The sequence below is a fragment of the Octodon degus genome, unplaced genomic scaffold (assembly GCF_000260255.1).
Source record: "Octodon degus isolate 3935 unplaced genomic scaffold, OctDeg1.0 scaffold00013, whole genome shotgun sequence".
Taxonomy (NCBI): Eukaryota; Metazoa; Chordata; class Mammalia; order Rodentia; family Octodontidae; genus Octodon; species Octodon degus.
In genome coordinates, this window is record NW_004524589.1 from 1,280,966 (window position 1) to 1,285,692 (window position 4,727).

The following is a 4,727-nucleotide window of genomic DNA, read 5'->3' on the forward strand; positions in this document are numbered from 1 at the left end:
TTGGTGGTGACAACAGAGGTTGCAGCCACCTCTGATTTTTTTCCTTTCTCTTTCACATCTCCGTCCATCCGTCCATCTAAACTGTCTGCAAATTTACCACTTAGCGCAAAACTCTAATGAACCGGCTGGAAGGTCGCTAAGAGAAAAATCCTTACCTTGAAATAAGTACAATTTAATAGAAAAGTAACGAAAAAATAGGAATGTCGGGAGCTGTAGGGTGTCCGTGCTAGTTTGCACGCAGTCGCGACTCGGGTACTACATGGAATTGCCATCGAGCAAGCGTGCTTCGAGAGCTGCCGGAGCCTTCGCCACGGCTCCGCGCAAAGGACTGGTAATTAAAGTGGGCATTTTTCTGGATTCCAGCGCCCAGAAAGCTGCAGACCTCAAAGCGCCCGGCCGGCCAGTTCTCGCTCGGTGGTTTGCCCAACTCTGCCCGCGCGCGGACGCAGCTGCAGAAACCGCCGTAGCCTGGGCTCGGCCGCGCGGCGCCAGGCTCAAGTTTAGGCAAAGCGAGAGCTGCGCATGGCTCGCCGGCTGGAAGGAGCGCTGCTTTTAATGCAGCAAAAGATAGCTTTGGAAAGACGTGGGACAGTTGGACGTGAAAGGTTCATGAAGAGCTTAGTAAAAAAGCCATACAGGAACAGCCGAAATAGCTCAGTTGGGAGAGCGTTAGACTGAAGATCTAAAGGTCCCTGGTTCGATCCCGGGTTTCGGCAGTTACTTTTTAAATTTTAATTTACACTGACTAAAACCTCGTAAAACCTTTCCATCTACAATACTAACCTGCTGTACTCATTCCGCTCTAAACAAAGCCGTTGGACTTAGACGGTGGACAAGAAGGAAGCACAGACCCTCCCGGTCGTCCGAGAGAATTGGGACTTGCGGACAAGCCACTTCCGGGAATCGTGGGCGCTGGGGCGCTGCCGCGCGTGCGCAGTCCTACCCCAGGTCCCTGCAGCCACCTCCGCGCCCCCGCAGAGCCTGGGAAGGACTCCGGCGCTGGCCCCGCCCCGCCCCGCCCCGCCCCCGCCCCGGCCCCGCCCACAACTGCGCTGGTGGAGCTGCGCTCTGGCGGAAGTGGTCGCCCGCCTGACCGTCTGTGCTGTCAACTTGCAACAAAGTCGGCCTCGTCCCGTATTGTTTTCCCGTAAGCAGCTACACACGGAGAAAAGGCAAAACTCCTGCTGTGTTACGTGGCCCAGCCTGGCACTGCACGCTGAGGTTGCGGCACCGCCGGCGACCCGCAAGGCACAGCCGCCTTAGTTTCCCGGCCGTATGGGCGTGCCCGCTGTACGATTTTATTGCTGCCCTTTTGATATACAGACGGTCACACGCATTGCAGGATATTTATACTGCACCTGTAAATACTGGTTCACGACTTTCTTCAGAGTCTGGACCGGTGGTTCCCAAAGTGTGGTCCCTCCCTCCGCGTCCGCACCTCCAGCTGGTTAGAGGCAAGGGCGCAGGTCCCTTCCCAGGCCACTGACGGCGACACACAGGGGTTGACAGCCTTCCAGGCGGCTCTGACGCCGCTCAAGCCGGGGACCAACTGATTCAGGTTTTCTGGTTTCAAAAGAGTGCTTTTTCGATGGCATTTTCCAGAACCAGTTTTTAACTTCCCTGGGCCTAAGGACCTGACACTGTATTGCTTGCATGCCGAGAACTGGGTCAGGATGGACGGGGAGATAGTGCAAGGATGTCGATTTGAATTAAAGGAAGAAATTTCAATCTGTTGGAATCACTGGAAAATGAAATAGTTTAGTGAGGTGGTAAATTGGAGGAAAGCAGATGGAAGTCCCTTGTGGGATTTATGCAGTAGGCTTAGATTATTTTCTGTTTTGCAGTATTGAGAGCAAAAGGCCACGCTCATATACCCTGGCTTTTGGTTACTTATTCCTTCTCTAATTGGGTATCACTGGCCTTCCACTAGATGCAGGCATTGTTGGCTCTTCATTACCGCCCTGTGTACCAGCAACCTGGGATTGCGAGGACTTCTGGGATTGCAAGAACTCAGCATAATACCTGTCAGCAACATCTGCTGCCTCTTGCATGTTGCTGAAAGTGAATCGTGGAGCTGTAGGGGAACTAAAACCTTTGGCTCAGGGGAAAGGGGCATAGGTCTTGCTTGGGAGTGTGGCCTACAGAAACATTTCTTAGACGTAGAAAAATTTAACTGGGGGGCCGGGGAGATGGCTCACTAGAATAAGCACTTGTCTGGCAAGTGCAAGGGCCTGAGTTCAATCTCCAGTTCCACCAAAAAAAAAAAAAAAAAAAATTAACTGGAACACATGTAGCTACCACCCTCAGCTAGGCATCTGAGGGTGCTGAAGACTAGGTGGGCTGTTTCTGCAGTCACAGCCTGAGCACCCTGACTGGGAGACTGGGAACCAGCTACTGGTGTGATGGGCAAACGCTGGAGGCACACGCATGGATAGGGTCAAGGATCAACAAAGCCAGACACAGTGTTAAGGTGATAAGGATAATTAGTTTTATATAAGTAACAGTAATTGCAACAAGGAAGAGGGTCCAGGATGATTTGGTTTGTATGGACAAAGATATGACGGATTCCTGTGCTCTTGACATGCAGAAGCTGGTGAATGAGGTTAGTTCCAAATTTACCCAGCCCACTTCATTATCTTTCAAGACAGAACACCAGGATAAGAGGCTTGTAGGGGGCTTTCAGCTAGGCCCAGAATCTCCATTGCTGTAAACCTGTGGTCACCTCGGATTTTAGCAGAGTCCTACATGACTGAATTGCCCTTCAAGCCATGAGGATTCATCTTATTGGAGCCAAATCACCTCTCAAGTCTTGAGGATTCCTCAGGAGCTGCAAAACCAGGACTGAGATCATGATTGACTGACCTCCAGCCCACAGGGACCCTGCCATCCCGTACCTTTGCTTCACTAAGGGGCCAATCTAATCCACCTTGTCAGACCTGTGCCCATTAGTTTCTCAAACTGAAGCCTTTTTTGTATCCTTGCTTACTTTTCTTTGTTAGGGGACCAGTTGATCTTTGTCAGACCTGCATTCCACTTTATTTTCTCTTTCTTTTGCCTGTAAACACACATTGTTGCTTTAATTTCTAGTATCACTAAAGCAAGAACCCATGGACTTGTGCAGGGCTATCAGCCCCCCATGTTCTCAGCTCCTTTTAGTGTAAACTGCTCAGCCTACTCTGCCTGAGCAAAGACTCACGTGTAGCCAGCAGGACCACTGATGGGAGGCTTTTGCTAGGACTGTGTGACAGTGTGGGGATGGTGCTAGGAGGGAGCCCTCTTGAGCTGACCAAGAAGTGTGGGAGGACGGTGCTTGCGCAGGAGGGGAGGGCTGTGCCTGCAGAGTGTCCTACATTTTGTGGACCTATTTGAGTATTCTCAGTGTAATGATGGAGGGAAGGAATAAGATTTGGGAGGTTACAGGGAAGCCACAGGTGGAATCATCTGGGTTACATGTTTGTTTTAAGCCTGCTGCAGTCAAGGCAAGTAGTACTTGTCTGTGACGGCTGCAGCAGCCGCGGTGACAGCTCACTGAATTCCAGGAGACATGTCTGCTTGACCCCAGTGCCCTCTTTTCTGCAAAAATGGCAGCTCCAAGTCACAACTGTCATTGTCTGTGAGGAGTTCCACAGTGGGTCTTCGTTTGTTAGAATGTGAATAGCAGGAGTGAATGGAATTTGTAGTTTTGGTTTTTGAGGAATAACCATACTGATTTGTGCAGTGGTCATTCTAGTTTTACATTCCCACCAATAATATAAAAGGGCTCCTTCCCCCCCATAGCTGCACTGGCATTCACTTTTTATTATTATTATTTTTAGTTCTCTATGGTAACCATCTGGAGCATAGTGGAGGCTTGTTGCTTGGAGTAAGATGATATTTCAACGTTATTTTAGTTTGTATTTCTTTAATGATCAAAGATGCTGAGCATTTTTTCATGTACCTGTTAACCATTTGTATTTTTTCATTTCAATTGCCCATTCTTTGATTGGGAATTTTATTTGGGGGGTGTCTAATTTTTTTGGTTCTTTATTTAACCTATATATCAGTCCTCTTTCCAAGAAGTAGCAGGCAAAAGCCTCATTCATTTTCTATCTGATTTGCAGCAGGGAAGTGTGACCAGGGCACACGCACGCATGCACTCACATGCACGCATGCACAACGTAAGGAAGCCCAAATGAACAAGAAAACCAAAGGCTGTGGCTTGTGATTGACAGACACTCAAAGGTCTACAGAGGCGAAGAGCGCTTGTAGGGAACAGGTCCCGTCACGCGTGTCCTGATTGGAGGCTGCTGTCCTGGGGAGGCTGAGTGGTTTGCTGTGGAGATTGCTACAGGCAGAGAATTGGTGGTTTATTTTTATCTGTGGTCTGACCAGTGTCCATTTTATTCTCGCCTGGTTTATCTTATGTCTTGAGTTGTTCTGACAGATGTCAAACACTGCTACTTCCAACAGTGAGGATCAAGAAAGACAGAACATCAGGTGTCTCCTGAGAGCCCCATGGATGCTAAGTCACTCTGCCATGGAACTTCGTAACTAAGGATTCTGTGGAGGGAGACAGGTGGCAGTGCAGAGTCAGACCTTTCTGCAGAAAAGACTGGATTTCACTAGAAAGAACTCCTCTGTCTTTAAATATGTATAGAAGTTAATGCTCAACCTGCAGATTAGTCAGCAGAAACACTGGGACCACCTCCTTTCAATTGGGGCAGTTTATCCAAGGCTGAGGGTGAAGG

The 4,727-nt window shown here is 49.2% G+C and overlaps 1 non-coding gene across 1 annotated transcript; it reads left to right on the forward strand.

The window, feature by feature from the left end:
* The first annotated feature begins 643 nt into the window (after positions 1-643).
* Trnaf-gaa lies at positions 644-716 on the forward strand. Its single transcript has one exon. It is a non-coding gene; the product is annotated as a tRNA-Phe (tRNA).
* Positions 717-4,727: the final 4,011 nt, after the last annotated feature.